General features: G+C 41.2%; 1 long non-coding RNA gene across 1 annotated transcript in view; it reads left to right on the top strand.

Annotated features, from left to right (window-relative positions):
• The first annotated feature begins 11,893 nt into the window (after nucleotides 1-11,893).
• LOC129196792 (uncharacterized) overlaps nucleotides 11,894-20,017 on the top strand; it is a 56,992-nt gene continuing 48,868 nt past the window's right edge. The window contains exon 1 of the long non-coding RNA XR_008574226.1: nucleotides 11,894-12,009. This is a non-coding gene — a long non-coding RNA (uncharacterized LOC129196792). The remainder of the gene's footprint in view (nucleotides 12,010-20,017) is intronic.

The following is a 20,017-nucleotide window of genomic DNA, read 5'->3' as shown; positions in this document are numbered from 1 at the left end:
ACTACCGTGGCTCCCTCAGCCCCAGCGCTTACCTCAGGCTACAGCAGCTCCCCAGGTAGACTAGGCCAGCGCTACAGCAGCAGCCCACACTCCACTACTCTCTCACAAACCAGTCACTTTTCACCCATTTCTGCTTTAAATACCCGCCTTCCCCACAGGTGGAGCTGAGGAGTGCAGCCCCTCCCGGCATCGCCCTCAGCACCGCGGCCGACTCGGCCCACCTGGGCCGGGCAGCGCTCGCCCCGCCCCGCCCCGCCCTGCCCTGCGCCGCTACAAAAGTCCCTTGAGAAAGGCTGTATGCTTCCTAGAGATGGTCGCCATCTTGGCTGCTTATGGTGCTGCTGCTGCAGCAGCATTGCCTGCTCCTCTTCGGCTACAGGTACTTGTAGCCTTGCTTACCCGAGTGGTGGGGTTGTTGCCCCCTCTTGTTTCCTCCTTGCCTTGAATGTTTGCCTTTAAGTAATTGCTGTTTTTCTTGGGGGTCTGTAGCTAAGTCGTGCTATACGAGTACCCTCGAGTGAGGGTTTGGCTAAGCAATGTGGGCAGGGGCCATGCCTAAGCCTGTTCTCTGAGGGACCTTGGATCGTGCTTTAAAGCCAGGACTGAGCCCTGCCTGGTGTAAAACACAGGCTGGAAGGGGACTCTGAATTTTTTTGCCCTTAGCAGTACTTAAACCTAGGCTGCTGTACTCTGTCTCTGGGCTTTGGTCCTTAGCTGACCTTGGCTGCTGCTCCCATACACCAGAAGGAAGCAAATGAGGAGCCAAGCTGAAGGGTTTGGGCTCAGCTTGGGCTGGGTGCTCTGGTTTCCCTCAAGTGCCAAGAGGGCATGGAAAAGGGGGGAGGAAAACCCTCAGGCTTTAAAAAGTGTCATTTTCTTGCCCTTTGGGCCCTTCTAATGTATTATTTTATCTTATTTGCTGTTTTTATCATGCTGTAACCTGGTGTGCTTCTCAGCATCAAAGAACATTGCTTTATTGTGACATTTTCAAATGAAAACTACATGGCAGTAATAGCTTTCCAAAGAGTGTTCATTTAGCTTGGCAACATTTATGTGTGGCAGGGAGAAGAAGGGGGGGGAAACCCCAACTCTACATAAAACTGGTGCTTTGAGCAAAACTCTATGATGATTATTTAGCAAACAAGCTCCTCTATTAGAATGGCAGAGAGGAAGATTGCATATCCAGACTAAATTACACTTTACAGGGAGATGGCACAGAATGGCTTTCTGCTGAGGTTATGCTTAAATTATAGCTGTTGCTAAAGCAAACAGCTCAGAGTTTATATGTGAATTTGAATTATGCATCCAGGAGGCAGTATGTTTGGGGGGAGGGGGGGAAGTCAAGTCAATAGATTGCTAAATTGCAACCACATTTGTAAAGGACAAAAATAACTGTAGTAGTAGGGCATCAAAAATGAACCACAAACATGCATTATTCACTGTTGTCCAGCACTCTTAAGAGAAACAGTTTGACTCTTAAACACCTCAGGAATCATTGCCAATGATAAAATTGTAAGGTAACTAGGTAAACTTCTGACTTTTGTGAGGGTTTAATGTTTCATTTTGGACCTTCTGTGCCTTAAAGTTGCCCAATGCTTTGGAGAAATGTTTGTATATGTATACAGTGTGATGGTGAATGGTTTAGGATGTCTTGTGGAGGTGTTACACTACTTGATGCAAATGAACAAGTCTTCTTACTACAGTAAGTAATCAGTGTTTGGAGGCAGATGTGAATTTGTTATCTCTGTTGCATGATCTGGAGGCAATGTTTTCCAAACAGGTTAGATAATTTGGAAACACTGGTCCATGAAGTGCTGTGGGGCACCTCAGAGTCCTAATGCACATAGGCACTTATCTTTTGATGTTAAGGTGCATGAAACATTAAGAGATTTAATTTTAAACATGGTTTGAAGTCAGATATGACAGCTGGGGCAGCTCTTCTTCCATCTGTGTGCTCCACCTCTCTGCATAGGTTATGATCTCAATGGGAAGGAAGGTAGATACAGTTCAGCCCCTGGTCTGTTAGTCTGTGCAATCAAATGTCATCACTAAGTAGTGAACTAAGGAATTGCACATCACTTGTGCTCTCCTGTTACAGCACTAGTGAGCCCTTCTGGGGTTGTGGGTCCAGTGTGAAGGGGAAGTCCCACCAGGGAGTTAACAGCTGAGGTAGCACCTCCTGGGAGATCTGTCCTTGCTCTGCTGCTAAAATGTTGTTTAGAGTTCCAGCACTGAGAGCATGTGCTGAGCAATGCTCTGTTAAGTTCATAATGCCCAAGTCTGACAGTGGATGTAAAGGTAAACCTCAGCAGTGTATCTCTCTCTTTGAAACCACTTGTTTGTTTGCTAATATTGTTTTTCTTGCTGTCTTTTAATAAAACTGGGCAATTGTTTTTTCCTGTTCCAAGAAAATTGTATTTGTTGTTTTTTCCACTGTTATTAATGCGAGTGGAGCATATAAAGTCTCTAATGAAGATCGAAAAAGTATTGTTCTAGTTATTTTATTACAAAGGGAGAGGTGTAAAAGAGAAACAAGATATAGGCTTTCTCTGCCTGTTGGACAGAAATTGTGCTGAGTCCTAGAAGAGACCATGGGTGTTCATGTACTGCCTATTTACTATGCTCTGTCTAATTGCTTTTAATTGGAAGTACAAGCCTTAAATTTGTGATCCAATAACTGTAATGTTAGGATTGTCAGGTCATTCTCCTCACTAGCCTTTTTTATTAGAACTGAAGCAAAAAGATAATGCAAGATTCAGTCAAGCATTTTCTCTGTAACATTTCAAACTGTCACTTAAAATGTACAAACATTCCTGAGCAAGGGAGATTTTTACTACTCCCACCCTTCTACTCCTTTGTGATAACTCCCCTAACAGTACCTCTGACAGCTGAACATGGTTTCTGACTTGTGATCAAGATCACAAGAGAACTTGCTCAGTTCCTCCCCTTGTCTTGCTCTTCCTCCCCCTTTGTTGTGCAATGCCAGCCTTGTGAAAGGCAAATCTAATGCTCCCACTAAAGAGACACTGGCTATCAAATAATTACTTATACTATCATTTAGTTAATGCTTTATTACTCCAGCAACAGTTTTAACCTAGATGAAGAGGGGGCGGGGAAGACTGATGGAAATGTATAGGAAAACTCTAACCTGCAGAGCAGAATGTGAAGAGATGGGACTATAAGTGGTGTACAAAGGAAGCAGTGACACATACTGCAAGGCTGCAGAGCTTCTCGAGAGCTAAAAATGTGAGAAGGTGCAGCTTAATACCTTTAAAAGTTCATTATTAACTCTAAGAGCAGACTGGTTTTAAAGGACTTCAGAAAACAGGACAATAAGAATGGTTAAACAGTTCTTCAGCCTTGCACATGAAGCTTTCAGTGTTGAAGCCTTGAAAGCAAGGGCAAGGAATGGAAGATGGAGGTTGCCATAAATATTTTCCTCTATTGAACTGTAACAAGCCAACTTTGAACTGTCAAGGAGGCATGTGAATATGATGCACTAGTTACTTTTTCCTGTCTATAAGGACCAGCTTCATATAAAGGGTTTATGGTATCTGCTCAGCAAATGTGTATAGAAAATTGAGGCAGATGCTCACAAATGGAGAACCAAGAACCAGAGGCAGGAGAAAGAAAATGGAAAATTGAAAGCATTTGTAAAATGTAAAGGGTGGTACTGTGTAATTGGTATAATGGTAGAAATTGAAATGCATTAGGTATCTCAAGTGTGTGGATATGTAAGATACTGGCACAAATTCTAGAGTAGTAAGTTCCTTTTCATTAAAAAGTGATGAGGAGAAGCCAAATAAAAAGAAGAAAAATAGTGGGAAAAATGGATGAGTAATAACTACTGCTGCTGTACCTGAAGGAAGTATTTTCCTTCCTGCTTACACACATTATTTACATCCTTATGAAGCTAAAAGGTCCTCTGATTTGTTCTAATACACATCCAAATGATACAAATGAAACTCCATGCCAGTAGCTGTGGCATCTTGTGTGCTGAAAAGATCTGTTACATGCCTGCCTTTCTAAAGAAAACGGAGGTAGGAATAAGGGGAGCTTGTATTCAGCTTCACTAAGGCTCCTCCAAAGAACTGGAGTGTGAGAACACTTGTCCACAAGCTGTACCAGAGTGAGGTGTCCTGAGCTCTTACATCTTAATTAGCTCACGATATAACACCACAGAACAGGTCAGAGGGACGGAGCTATTTGTCAGAGTTATTACTAACACTGGGCAGGTTTAGTGTGTAGTCCTCTTGGGGAGGAAACATGTTCCGTACTGAGTGTGGGAGAGAGCAAATAGATGGAGTTAGGCAGTAAATCTAGAGATAAATGACTCATGAAGATGGAAGCATCCCATAACTTGTCCATGCATAACAGAGAAAGGTTGAGATAAATAAGGGCATTTTTTTCTAGAAAAAGAAGATAAAATGGAGAGAAATAGGCGGGGGAGATGTGTGATGGCATCTCAGCAGGCTGTGACAAAAGGGTAGTTAGTGCAACTAAGCATTAACAATGACTAGAAGTGAAAATTAATCCTTTGTTGTGGAATTTGCTGGTGTGTTGAGCTGCAGACAGCCAAATGAGATGCAAGAGGTAAGCCTACATTCATGGGATGTGTAGTTTGTAGAAATGGATCTTGGAGTGGCATTCAGGAAGGCTGGGTGTAGTTCCTGGTTTTCCCACAGATCTGGGTCAGCTGGGGGAAACACAGAAGCACTCTCCTGAGTCCCCCACATAGTTTTCAGTCCTTAGGCTGGTTTCCTGAAAGAACAAGAATTCAGCAGTCCCACTGTGTGTATGTCTGTCACCGTGACTTCAGGACTGGGACTGTTTCTTACTTAGAGCTTCTAGAGCAATGGGGTCTGGCTCTTTGGGGAGACATTAGTTCTTAATGAAACACAAATAAAAATAAAGGTGGATTGGCCTTAATAGGGGGTAGGATATAAGCAGTATCTTATGAAGAAAAGCACTTGGGATTGTGGCAGTAGAGTTTGCATAGAATTAAATTCCGAACTCCTTAATTTTCTCGTTTTAGTTAAGAACTTGTCTGTCATGGCATTACCAGTGAAGAATTAACTCGAAGGTGTTTATTGAATAAGTGGGTATGATGTTTCAGGCTGCAGTTGTGTTATGATTCATAATCTCTTGGTCCCGATGCTGTGGAATAACTGATATGCTGTCATGAAACAAATACGCAGATGTGTATCTTACTGAACAAGCCATGAGCAAATGCAGCCATCTTTTCATGTATGCCTGAACAGAAGTGCTATTGGAAACTGCCAAAAAATGTTGCATTAAGATGCAACTTTTTATTTTTCTTTTCCAGAAAGGTCTCCGGGAAAACTGCCATCAAAATGTTTAGAAATGAGTTTAGAATAGTAATCAATCAGTTTTAATGTACAGCACCAAACACAAGGAGGCCAAAAGCCTTTTTTGGCCTTTTAGATTCTACTATAATACAAACAATAAAAACCAGTAATCTAATTATTCATTTCTTCCCTTTTTGAGATATAAAAATACCAACATGAAGGGGGGGGGGAGGAGGAGTAAGGAAGGACCTGTAATTGTTTTACAGAAGCTATTAAAATGTGCTATTAAAATAAGCTTAATGAATATATATTAATATCTGGTTAGGGCTGCTCTGACCTCCTGTCTTACAGGGCCCATTTATGTCTTGTTTGATGAAAGTTCTCTGAGACTGCGAAGCAAAAGGGCAAACTGATTTATGAACAAGACTTATTGTTGCACTGGCAGATTTGTATAATGAGAAATATATTAAATCTAATGAAGGGAAAGCGTGCCTTTCCAAGGCAGTAACTTTCCACAGTGATGAAGTTATTCAGTATCCCTCAGTGGATTAATTTAGACAATGCAGTATGGCATGCAGCCACTGTTGCAGCCTCTTGCACTAATGACAAACATTAAGCAATGTTGAATATTTGTTTTCTATTTTAAGTTGTGGTGATAGCAAGAAGAGGCTCACTAAGTGTGAGTTAACAAGTCCCCCAATGCCACTGTCCCCAGAGATTGTGTTGGAAGAAGATGCACTGGGGCCTCTGTCACTTTATACAGGAGAATGTCCTGGCTTATTCCATTTGACAAGAATTGACTGTAGGCTATATTTTTTCACCCAGCAGCCTCTACAGATTAAAAATGTGCCTTCAGCCCATTAGTCATGTGTTCATAGTCCTTAATGTTTAGGTTTAGGGTGGGAGGGCAGGGTGAGAGTTGTTGCTGGCAGTATATTATGGTAAGAAATGTGTGAGAAGCAGTGTCATGAACAGAATTCAGAGCCAGTGTTCTCAGAGCAGACACTTCCTTATCTAGGAACAACTGCCCTAAGGCTGGAGACTTTTCACTTTCTGAACAGGAGCGTACAACCTTATCTCTGCGAGCTCTATAAATCAGTGTATCTCCATTACCTTCAGTTTAAATCTAGTGGTACATTGGCTTGAGGTCTGTACAGTCTAAGCTTACCTGGCTTGTTCCAGAACTGTGTGCCTGAAAACATTGTGCATGTGAAGGACCTGCTGAGAAGATAGGTGGAAAAGATGAAGGTGGCTGAATGTGTGTGGCCAACATGAAAAGTATCTGTCTTCATTCAAGGTTTGGACTTTGTGTTATCAATGTTCTGGGGTGATCAGATGCCTGGGACTGTACCTGAACTAATGTAGCTGCCTTTGTGCTCTAAGAAGTGGTCGTGCTCAATGTGGATATGCCCTTAGTATTAAAAGCTTGAACTTGAAATCTTGATGTCCTCTCTTAGTGAAGTGGCAGAGCACCGTTTAGGCAGAAGAGGCTGCAAGTATGTCCCTAAATTTCTCTGCTTTGAAATATTGAAGAACAGATTTGTGTCAAGAGAAAAAATGAAAAATTAAAGCAGGATATAGTGGAAAAAGTTTTCCCTCTGACCCAACTAAAAAGATTGATTTGAGCAAAGAAGAACCTGGGAAAGATGGTGGAAAACAAGGCCAAAGAAGCCAAACATTGATAAACTTAATTAAATTTCTAATGAAAACAGAGGCAGCCTGTGGTGATTACTCTGTGTAACTGAGACTAATACACCAATTAGGCTAATTCATCCCCTGGTGCTCTAAACACAGTTATAAACTTAATCCATACTTCTCACATGTCAACAATTGATTTCTTTGGTTTTGGAAGCTCCTGGGTTGGACATGGAAGCAGCAGATACTTGTTGGCTAGGGAAATGCTACATGGGAACAGATAATGTCCTACTAGCTGTATGTTGTCCTCTAGGGATTCTCTTTTCTTTATCTTTCACAGGAACCTAATCTGCACTGAACACTTAATGAGCCTAGTTCAAGATATTATTAATTAGTGAATTCAGCAGTTAGAAACATTATCTATACTGGAATGAATGCACAATGGATGAAGAAATTCCTTGTGTCTGTGGGATGAGTGAAATGTCCTGCACAAGGTGAAGCTCAAACTATTTCTGTTGGTCTTATGGTTTTGGGCTTGATGTTGCAAACCTGACCAAAGCATCAGGCTCATACAAAGCAATTTGCCCCAAAACTGAAATACTTTCTTCCTAGTGTATGATATAAAATAATGGAGGATTGAAATGGTCTCACTCCTAGTTTATTTCTATAATCTCTTTGGATAGCAGGTACTGAACCCCAACTGTTTAAAGACACAGAGGTTCAGAACTGCAGGAACAGTTTGATATTTGACTGTACATCAGTGTGCAGGTCCGTGTACTGGATTAGTCCCCCTTTGTGATCTTGCAGAAGTTTTAAAATGTGTTTAAGCTTTTGACATCTCTGCACACAGATAAATTCTGTTGTATATGGAGTTAGGTAGTAGAGAGGTCAGAGGCTGCCTGATGCCTATTCTGTGTATCCTGGAAACAAATCCTGGACAAAATGGAAGGAAGAACAAACATTTAGCAACTTTGGCTCAGTTGCCTGTCAATAATGTAAACTTAGATCAGCTAGTTAGATACAGTGGCTGTACCAAATAAATACTATCTCTGGCAATTAGCAACACTTAATTTTGAAAATGAGCTAATATAATCAATTATGTCTTTTAATTTGCCAGACAGTATTTTACAGGGTTTAATTTTCTGCTACTACACCTTTCAAATTATCTTCAGGTGCTGTTATGAATGTCATCACTGATGCTTATTCTAATACTATTAGCACTGAAGGTGCCCCCCAAATATACAGCCTCCTCCAACCACCCACAAAATATGTTAGTGACCCGTGGGATAGAAGGTGGCAGACGATGTCTTGACCCATAATGGGATCCGACCTTTTTCTGTGTCACCAGAACTTTTTGGTTTCCAGATCAATGGGTATGAATCTGTTCTGCTGCTCTACAAAGCACGTGTCTAGCATGTTTTATTTTATCTCAACCTGCTGCAGGATAACACTATTTCAGGAGGTTTTACATGAGTAGATTAGAATTATTACCAGCAGGAGGATATGCAGTATGCAGATTGTGAATGGCATAAAGAGTGTGTGTATGCATGTATTTCTTTCCCTCCCTCTCTCTGAATCAGATAAGCTGTGCTGAGCTGCCTTGGGTTTGCACAGAATTTGGAATTGAAAGTTTAAAGAGAAAGCTTAAATTAAGGAGCTGCTTTTTAGATAAGAATTGCATACTTAGATAAACTATTGACCTACTAGTCTCATACTTTATTCATAGCTATGGCTAGTAATAAATGGCAAATGCTAGTCGTAGCTTTTCTGTCGTGTTCTCCCAAGCAAATGTAGCATTCCTGGTAATTCAGCAGAAGGGAGGGATGGAGAATGGCTGACTTTTAATGGTGATCCAGCTGGGGAGAGGTGGCGTGCATTCAGGCTCTGTGGTTTTAGTTGCAGCTGATGAATTGTAATGGAGTGAAGAAACTTCAAGCTTATACTGTCTGTGTGCTTAGGTTTAAGGACCACTTGGCAGTGGGGATGAGTTCTTTGCTGGGTAAGATCGGGAGGGGTGTGAGTGAAGGGGTATATAGGTATATATCCCTTATAGCTATCATACACAGTATCTGGTTCTTCTTCTGGGTGCTTCCTTCTCAAGTTGCTAAGTATCTGAGAATGACATGAAACAGAAGTCTTTTATTCATTTTTATATGGTTTGGGCTTGAGAAATACATAGCACTCTTTGGCATTTGTCTCACCAGAAGGCTTTGTTCATGCCTGACCTAGGCAGAAAAAATGCATTTAAATCAAAGCAATTATATTTATGCAAATATAGTGGATGTGCTTTTCATTTTTTATTTGCAATGAGTGCTGTGATTGCAAAAAAGCCATGGTTGAATAAAGGGCCAGTAGGCATGGCTGGTATTTGATTTGCTTCCCTTGAAAGGAAAACATGCTTTAAAGCAATGTGGTCAAGTTATGGCCATATATATGTGGAGTCATTTCACTGAGGATCTTCTCCATCTCCTCTTTAAATCAGCTGTGCTTGGCAGGAGAACCAAGCATAAATCTGGAGCCAACAGCAGACTTGCTCCATATTTCCAACACAAGCTGCTTGTGTTGCCGGGCAGTAGCGGCCATGCTGAACAATCTGTGGGTTTTACTAAGGACTTTCCTTATAACATGTAAACCTTTCTTCAGAAACTTCTAAATGTAAATCAGTCAGCAGCTATTCAAGTAGTTCCATCCTGACTTTGAGCTACTTCACAAGCAGCTGCTGAGGTCAGAAGCCCAGATTTGAATGTAATAAAAATTGTAGTCAATTTACAGAAATAATGTGATTTCCTAAAACATGGGAATTAGCAAGTCAAGCCCAGAGAATTAAAATTGCCCAGAGGCTCAGATGCTCTGAAAGAATTCAGTAAAACTCCATCTGAAGTTAGTAAGAAACAGAACATAGCATCTATTTTTATTATGACATCCTTAAGGTCAGACCAGCGATGGGGAGGGGAAGAAATTAAAAGGTAGTTTCTCTGAAGACACTGTTTTACAACACTTTTTGCTTGTAGCTTGTTCATTTTCACAGCAGAGTTGCCTTGGGATGTGAATTAAAGAAACAGATGAAAAAAGTCTTGTGCTTCTAACTGTACCGAAGGCCCTATGCATACTCCTGTGCCTTTGATGAGAAACATTAAACATTTTTAATTTAGCACATCAATTTGAAAATCTAATTTTTTTAATGCTTTGTAGCAGCAGACGCTTTTCACGGTGCTGTCACTACCATAGAAGAATTATGAGAAACTTGAACCGCGAAAAGTAAATTAGAAAAATCTCATTTCAGTTACTCTAAAAAGAGGGGAAATTAGATTTTGATTAAAATCACTCACACATACAATTTTAGGTAAACTAATTTAGCAAGACTGACTATATAATTTTTTTTGCTTGCTTCTGCATCCTTCTAATAGCAGCTGCAATGGCCTTGCACTAGCATCTTCCCTAACAGCCAATGGGAGAGGAAGAGCTGGTAAGTGTAGTCTTTCTCTTGACCAGTTCTTGTAAGGCTATGGAAAAGTTCCTTGTTTAATTTGTCAATGGGAAGTCAATAATTAAAGAAAATAGTTAGAATTTATCATTGAAATGTGTCATACTGGGTATTTTATTTTTCTTATCTGTTTGCTTAATTAACTGTAAGAACAATCACAGTTAATTTGAGCTGCTCAAAATTCTGGTACCATTGGAAGGAGTTTAACATTTTGACTTTGGGGACGAGTGATTTTCAGAAGGCGCTTGCTCTACTTTTCTTCTAGTTCATGTTGATTCATGAATTCTCTCAATGAATACAGTATGATTTTTCTGAAATATATTTGTCACTTTAAACTATTGAGTGTGTAATGACAGCATCTAATTTTTGACCTGCCATTTGTTTGAAAGGTGCTTATTGAGAGCTGTGTTTGATTTTTTAAATGCGTTCTGTGGTTTTAGTTTTGAGATGGGATATCAATTATATAGCCTTGTTTTTCCTTCTCCTGTGCTGGTAGAGTCATTAAGAGACAGGTTTACAGTGCAACTATTCACAATGTTTGTAAAAAGCTTTTGTATTGTTGTTTTATTGTTTCTGTTCTATTTGCACAGTTCCCACATTCTTGGTGGTTAATCTTCTCAAGTACTTTATAAAATAGTTAATTGAGTTATAAAAGGATGCGAGAGTAGAGAAAGATATTAAGGCTCTGGATCTGTGCTGCAGATCTCTGCAGCAGAGGATGGGAACAGTGGAATCCCAAACCTGTGCTTTTGCTAACTTCTCCATCAGGCGTTAAGGAACTGGCTGTCTGCTGTTGTGGTTTCACATGCAAGAAAAGGTGAGACAGGAAGAACCCTTCACTGGCCTTAGGTGTACAGTGGTTATGGAATATCTTTCAGTAACTCCAGCTCCTTTTTTGAGAAGTAGTACATAACTACAGACAACCTGATGGGATGGTGTGACTGTGCATTTTTGCATTTCAGGCTGGTAGAACCAGTAAATGTTCAACTGAAAATAACTGATTCAGTATTTTACATTTGGCAGTTTGTATTTGACAACAATTTTGAGCACTGTCAGAGTAGTTTCCTAAGGCATTATCCTTACCACCTGAACAGGCCTTAGTGGGACCAAAGGGATATATTGAGTTGGACTGTTGCACAGGGATGACTAGTTCTGCAGAGCATCCTGCTTTCACTGTTCTGTTTCCCTTCATTAGTAACCCAGATGCAGTAATAAAATATGTACTTTTTCCCTGGATGGTTGGATCAACTAAAGTCAGCTGGCTTTTATCTATTTTGCTTTGATTTAATTTGAATATCCTTATAGCAGAAATACCATGATCAAAGATGAAATGCATGAAGTGCTAAATGAATTTATTTGGTCCTAATATGTATGAGCTGTTTGTATGTGTTTTAACTCCAGACCTGAACATTTGCAAGAATATACAAATGACAATTTTTTTATTTCATTTGAGATACCTATGAGGAGACTGAGACATGTTCCTGAGGAGAATTTGAGATGAAATACTGTGTGCCTCAATGTGTGGGGAGCTGAACTGCATACACTGGTACAAAGGGAGCGACGGGGGAACAGCTCGCAGCGGTAAGATTACACGATCTCTGCATTGGCATCCACAATTACACCACACAATTACAGTGTTGGGACCGAGCAATAGTACAAGGCATCACAGGAGGGAGAAGTGATTGATATGCTAAACAAAAAAAATCATAAAGATGATGCAGGATAAGCTTTTGTACAAAAACATAACCTTAAAGCTGGCAAGGCCACCTGACTCTGTATCCCAAGCCAGTTTCCCTCATTCACCCTAAACTTCTGATCTGTACAGAAGTATGAGAAGTTAGTCTGTCTTTTTTAATCACTTGTATTAAACTCTGCTGTGTTCCCTCACATCTGAGGGAGCAACACAATCTCCCTGTGGGTAAGTTTTCAGTTGGTTCAACTCAGCTTAGCACCAGGATCTTCAGTAGAGGTATGTAATTTGTACCCATGGTGAACCTGCCCCTAAGTGTGATGCCCAAGCCTTTTTATTGTTCTAGCTTTTAAACTGCAGATTGCTGGCATTGTTTTTCCCCTCCTTCACAATATGCTTCCTTTTTATTAGCTTGTTCTAGCCTTTTTAGTATATGATTAAACTATTTGGTAGTTTTATTGCAAGATCCATAAAATAAGTAATTTACAAAGAACTTTAAAATCAGTTTTATTTCAATAATAACTGTTTCCAGTGTAATGGTTCTGGTATAATTGTGAGTCAAGTGAGAAAACTGACCTCTCTGAAGAATACCTTTGATACTTAAGCCAATTTTTACTCTGACTGGATAAATGACCTGAGCACACTGACAATGGCTGAGGTTTTGATAGTTAAATGATTTTTGCAAGGTGGCCACACAATCCTAGGTGAGGCCATATTTAAGATCTGGTCTCTCTTCCTATTTCTGTGTGGAAGAAGATACGAACACCTTCAGACCCTTGTGTGGCAAAAATCAAGCGCTTGGCTTTAAGCTGATGTTCTAGTCAGCCATGTAGATCCAGAGTTTGGAGCAAGTACCTGCTAATATGTATTGCTGAATTGAGACAAAAGGAGGAAGAGGCTCTTCAGTATCGTCTAGTCCTCAAAACAGAGAGGAAAGATGAAATTTCAACTGGCATGTAGGCTTTGTACAGGTCTTCTGCACTGGGGGCGGGGGGAATCACCTATGTGTATTGCACACTCAGATGTAAGTGATGCTGTATTCCCAATTTCCAACCTGTAATTGGGCATAAGATTCACTTGCTTGCTGAAGGGACCAGTTGACAACTGTGGAGTGGGCTGTACTGATCAAAAGAAATAAAAGGACAGTGAAGGTGGCAGATGTGTTTGTCTCTAATGAAAGCTAACTGGTGGAGTGCTGAGCTGAACACAGGAGTTTCTCCCTGCTGTTAGGAACAGGCTGGTAGCCAGCGCACACCTGCCCTGGTGACACCGAGGGTCACTTCATTACAGCAGGAGGTCCCTGTTGCAGCCATAGGGGAAGAATATGTGTCAAAAAGTTTGCAGGAAGAAATAAAAGTTGGAAGGTGCCTGTGTATAAGCCAACAGCAGAGGTAACATCTAGACTGTATGATGGGCAAATGATTGCTCTGAGTGGCCTTAAAGCTGCAATAGCTACTCACTGGTGTCAGAAAGAGAAAGCTGTGATTTAGTGTTAAGGCCAAAGTTTGGAGATCTGGCATCCTTGGTTCAGTATATTGCTGCTGCTTTTCTGTATGTTCCCAGGGAGAAATCACCATGTCCTAGCAAATAGTGTTCACTGGAGAAGGTCAGAAAAATTACAGCTGTTATGTGGGAAATAACTTAAAGGGAATAACTAGTTTTCTATTTTTCCTATGGGAATTTTCTCTGAAAGAAAAAAATATTATTTCTCTTTTCTACTTTTCATTTGTTTCTATCTTTTATTTTTATAAATGGAAAAAAGGGACAATTGATTCAGTGGAAAATAAGAAGCTTTGTTTTTTTATAGAAACCAGAAAAAATAGGTGGCAACAAGTTAAAATGGGGTGGAATATTATTCAAAAAGGCTTTGTTTTCCCAGAAACTATACTCCTAGTAGGTTTGCCGGTTATCTTTATGAAGTGCTTTTGGTGACTTTGCTGTGTAAGTAGAAAGTATTCTAAGCAAGCAGATGTTTTCATGTGGAAAAAATCCTGTGGTCTCCTCCTGTGTAGAGGAGACAATGCATCAGGCATTGGAAAACACTGGGAGAAAAATGTTGCTTTAATTTTTTACATTAAAATGATTTCTTAAGCTTCCGAAATCTTGGACAGCACTTTTTCCAGGGTACCAGTGGCAAATGCATGCATCCTGCTGCGGGGTGGGTTTGGGGCACAGCCCAGCTGTACACCTGGGCCTGGAAGTCTGGGACCTCTCCTGGGGCTTGGTTTGGAGCAAGCATAGTGGCTGTTCCCCCACTGCAGTGGGGCAGGAGGTGGTTCAGCAGTACCTTACGATTGTGTGATGCGGGACACTGACAAAAGATTCTCCATCTGCTTTTCATGCTGTCTCAGTAGGAGTTTTCTTTCACTGGAGTGTCCTGAGGATATAAATAATAAATGAATCTGAATACCATACACACTGAATATTTCTCCCTAAGCAAATGTTGGCAGTTGGAGACCATCAGTGTCCCATTATTACATGAGGATGATCTGAGCTATCTGTGGGTTTGCCAAGGCTGATATTTATTTCCTTCCTTTCGTGTGTGCGTTTGGCCGGGAGTGCATAGGAGCCAGTGCCCTTTTCTTTCTGCCCTGCAGCCATTTTCCAGAGCAGTGAATCATGCTCACGTGGAGGTGCAGCCAAGCACATGTCTAGAAGTCGTGTGTTTGGCAGCTCCTTTTATGCAGACAGGAGCTTATTAATGCCAGCTGAATCCATGGTGATAGGAAGTGAATGTGGCAATGCTGCCCATGGAAACCACAGAGCTGCCTACAGTCTCTGCATCCTGCTCACAGATGCTTGAGAGTTCACTGGAAATCGAAGGAGAGAATCTACCTGCCTCCCAGTATTGCATTTAAAATGTAGGTCCTCAACATGGAATAAGAAACTTAATTAGTGAAAAGAAAATTAAACTGCCAGGCATCTTTGCTATATAGCTGACTCATAGGAGTAATAGGCTTTATGTTGTCATTTATCTCAGCTTTGCTCCTATGTACACCTTCTTAAATCTGGAGTAAGTCTGTTTTACTCAATGAGTTCCAAAAAACATTAAAAGGAATTGGAGCCAGTGGTCTGTTGCCCTCTCAAGGAGTGACCAGCACACCACATCCTTTTGCTGCATGGGAACATTAATGTGGGTTCTTGATGGTGTAACTGAGCAGACTGCTCTCAGGAGATCCAGGAAGGCATGATTTCTGCTCTATGCCTGCAGAGGAATATTTAAATGATATAATTGGGGAGTAAGGCAGCAACTCAGTGAATAAATCTGTGCAGCCAGATTCTAGTCACCCCACAGGGATGGGTTGGGTGGTGAGCACAGGGAGGATACTTTACTTGCATGCATTGCTTGGTCTAAGTGAAAAGGCGGAATAAATTATAGTCTGTGCTTCATTATTGGGTAGAGACTAGAAGAGCAAAGCTTTATAAAGTTAGGCGATGCTGTGTCCCTCTATCACTCTTTCCTTTCCTACTTGTTTATTCTCTGTTCTTATTTGGACAAAAAAACTCCAAGGTAAGGAGGAAGGTCTGTGTTGCTTAATATCTTTGTTTTCATAGGATGTCATCAAGACCAACTTCCTTTTGCTGGTGGTCTTGCTGAAACATAGGTATAAAATGCCTGTGTGGCCAATTACAGTATCACTTACCTGTAGGAGAAGATCATTCTGCTCAGCCCAGGTTGTTTTAAGTTAGACTTAAACCCAGAGTGTTTAAATGCCCTGTGGGCATTGATATACCCTGCACACAAATTTATATATGTCCCCATAATATACATAATCATAGAATGGTTTGGCTTGGAATGGACCTTTAAAGCTCATCCCGTCCAACCTCCCTGCAGTGAGCAGGGACATCTTGAACTAGACCAGGTTGCTCAGAGCCCTGTCCAACCTGGCCTCGAATGTTTCCAGGGATGGAGCATCCACCACCTCTGTGTGCTATATCTGTGTGTGCTTTTTAAATTTCTCTGAACTTAACCACTCTGAGATGAAATTTTGGTCCTAATTGAAATCAGTGTCAAAAGGAGTAATCAGTGAGTCCAGATTTTTACCTGCCATCTTTTCAGACTTTGAAAATCCCCCCAGGACGCTGATCTTCCCCTCCACTGGTCCCTAAATGCCTATTCCTCTATTGCATAGTGAGGTTCCATTTCTGATCTGTCAGCTTGGAGATGCTCCAAACCTGGCCGTGGGTGTATCACTGGTACACAGGGCTGGAAATCCTCTCTACAAATTAATTTTCTCAATGTTCTTGGGTTTGAAACATAATCAGCACAAATTAGTTTACAACAATTCCTAGTGATAGGTCAGTAGCAACTTTCTCAAGGACAGACCAGCAGGAATCTGGAAATGATTGAACAGGAATAACTAGATTGATATTGAAATAGATGGTAAAAATGTATTGTGTTACTACTAGCTGTAGTAGTAATAGTGGGAATAGTCATACTGGTAGCTGTCATGGAAAAATCTTAAATCTAAAATTACTGATTGCTATCAGCACTGTTAATCTAGCTATGTAATTCTTCAGTTGGTATCTCAAATGATAAACTATTGGTCTTCATGATCATTACTGATTGGGGCAGGCTGGACTGAATGTTTTTGGACTCTTGTGCTCTCCCTCAGAGATAATGTTCAAAGTAGAACACAAGGAGCAACAGCTGGATTCTGAGACAGATGTGGGGGCCAGAGTCAGTGAGATTGCTGTGATTAGTGTGATAAGCAGCAATCACATCACACCAGCTGCCTTGTCACTTCCAGGGGTTTTGCAACATGGTGTAGCTTCTGCAGTGTCTCAGCCCAGGAAAGTCCCCAACACCTGTGTGCAGAGCTCAGACTTCTTTCAGCAGAATCAGAGCTCACCTGTGTGAAGCGTTAAAAGATGTTCTACAGTGAGCCCTACAGTTACTGTCTGCTGACCTGAGCTGCTTACATCTCCCCTTCTGTGAGGACAATGCAGTCCAGAGCTTTCTGGGATTTTGAGACCCCTTCTCAATCCCAGATGACCCATTTCTCCACTGTTCTTCCTGAACTCTATTCTGACCTGTGTGCTGAGGCATCATTTCAATCTAAAGGCAGATGCCATTTTCCCCTGATTGCCAGATTCTCATGATGTTATAATGTGACCTGATAAGTGTCAGCAGAATGCATCCATCTGGCTTTGCTTGGTTTGATAAAGTGGTAATGAACTGAGATGCAAGTTATCTGCAGAGAACACAAATGCACACAAGGTGCCCTCTGTGCACCTGTGAGGGTGTGCTTCTCTTCAAAAACACTTGATCAATATTTCTCTACCCATGGGGTAATGCAAAGGCCCTCTGTGTGTCCTGGAAGCAGCCTATCTCAAGACCTTTCCTAGGGCTTCCTCAACTGGCAGCTTATTTAGCTGTGGTTGTACTCCTGCTAAGAAGACAGTGGTGTAAAAAGATGCTGAGGGGTCATGATTGTGAATAGGTGCAGTTCTTTTAACCAGAGCCTTTTACTCCATTTGAGATCAAGTGCTGAAGGTGTAACTATGCTACTGGTTTTCTTGGCCACCTTTTATCAATTGTATACTACACTTATGCCTGGTAATTCACAAGTACCCAGAAAGCCTCACACTGAAGACAGTGAGTGATGCCAAATGCTCTAGAAACAAGAGTGACACCAAAAGATGTTCATTGCTAAAATGGCAAAAGCAGTTTAAAATATTATTGCCTTGCTTATGACCTATTGTGCCTATTGTGACCAGCCTTCCAGTACAAGGAAATGCAGCAATGCTCCAAGGCAGTGCGGGTCTGGTGACTGAGCTCAGAGTACCTACTGCAGCAGCTAGAACTAAGCCAAATACTTCACTAAAGCATATGAAGAGAGTTCACGTGCTCTGTTTTACCAGCAGAGCTTCAAGGATAGTGACTTTTGTCAAGAGAACAACAATTTAAACCATTGCAGCTATTTTGATAGTGAATCTTTTCTATAGCCTAAGCGCTAGTTCCTTGATGCAATGACATGCTAAAAGCATAAGGTGCATGTGGGGGAAAAGGCAGGGTTATTATTTCCATTTACAGGTGGGAAATCTGAAACATGAGGGAGAAGATGTGATTTTCCCCAAACTTCACAGGAACTGATAAAACCCACCAGACTTCAATGGAGGTGTATCCATTTTACAGTTATGGGAGGCAAGTGCAACTTGTGTCTGCAACTGCAGGGTGATGTTCTGATTGCAGATGTTTCCTGTTGGATGGAGGGAACTGGATGGAGGCAGTGAAGCTGCTGAGGGGACTGTGTTAAGTGTGCCCATGTAATTCCAGGCCAGGGAAAGGCGATGGTTGGGACCATTTAATAAAGATCTCTTTCCTGATGCAGCAGCTAGGGCTAACAAAATGGTGTTTGCTTATACTTGATGTTTAACCTGAGACCCCTCATGCCTGCTGCTTAGTGTGTGTGTGCTTGCTGAGGGTCAGAAGGCTGCGCAGCAAGTCAGCCTACAACTTCTCTCCTTAGAGCAGTTCCTTGTGTTGTGCTCTCCTCAATCTGCTGTGGATGCCAGCCAGATGGATGCAAACATGGGAGGGTGTTTTGCATATGGAAGAATAGATCAGGAGAGGAAGGGGGATGTGCAAACCTCCCTACAGAGTGGCATAAATTATCTGTTGAAGAGCTAGGCTGTGGCCATCACCATTACCTGAATTATAGGTCTTTAGTCTGAATGGCTTCAAAGCAAGCTATGTTTTTGTATATTACCCCTTCATCCTTTAATATTTAGAAGATGAAAGGAATGATTTCAAGCACTGATGGGGAACTTAGGAACAGAACATTCTGTTACTTATTGTGTAGACAGAAGATATCTCTTAAGGTAGAAACTATGAGCACAACTATATAGAAATGCTCATTTCTAATGGCTTATGGGATATGCCTGGGAACACAATTTACCTATGTGTGTTCTGAGCAATTCAGACCAAAAGCAGGATGCACCAGAAGGCCTGTTGTCCTAAATTTTTCAGCCTAGTTTTTGATCTGTTAGACAAGTCTCAAATCAAAGCTGCCGAAAGCTATCTAAAAACAATGGGTGAAGTTAGTTTATAATTTCATTAATAATTACAAATTACCACTCTTGATTTTTCAGAAGAAAATGCCTAGTAACAATAGCAACAAACCCCCATTTTAGAAGCTTTCTGGTAGACCAGAAAGCAGCTCATTTGAGGCATAACAACTGTGTATGATGCCAAGGAGAAATGAGAGCTAATAAAATGCAGAATATACATCACCCATTTACATTTATTGCACATTAAACCTCGGCACACACAAAAGATAATGACAGATGCAAATTGAGAGCACTCAAACAGTGTGTCTGTTGATGGGGAACGGGCACAGAGCCAGAGACCCATATTTTCAGCAGCGATATGTTTTGAGGGAGGGTCAGGGAAGAACCAAGCTGCAATGCAGGGTCTATTAGACTGCGGATTAACCTCACCAAGGAAGTGTGCTAGCACCAATCTTTGTTTTGCATCCAGATTCACTGCAATCTATTATTTATTTGCAGAGGTGGGTCTGAAGCTGAAGCCAAAACACCACTTTTGCAAGCTTAGAGTTCTGATCCAGACAGCCTGTCTTGGGCTCATCTGACTGTTCATTTCTATTAGGGCAGCAGCTAGGAACCACAGCTGAGGTCAGTCTGGTACAAAGGTATAAAAGACAGTCCCTAGCTGGAAGGATTTGATAGGAACAGACAATTCAGACAAAGGAGTTAGCATCCCTGTTGCTGAGGTGACACTGAATTTACACACACGGATCCCATATGGAGTGTGCGGTAGAGCTGGAAATTGCCTTCCAATGTGCTGTCCTTTTGCCAGTGTATTATTACAAGGCAAACTTTTTAATCTGCTCTAGGAAGGAGCTGGCTTGTTCGTTCTTTCTCCTTATTCTTTGC

This window comes from Grus americana, chromosome 26 (assembly GCF_028858705.1).
Source record: "Grus americana isolate bGruAme1 chromosome 26, bGruAme1.mat, whole genome shotgun sequence".
Classification (NCBI taxonomy): Eukaryota; Metazoa; Chordata; class Aves; order Gruiformes; family Gruidae; genus Grus; species Grus americana.
The sequence above is the reverse complement of the archived record's forward strand: the minus strand, read 5'-3'. Positions and strand labels throughout refer to the sequence as shown.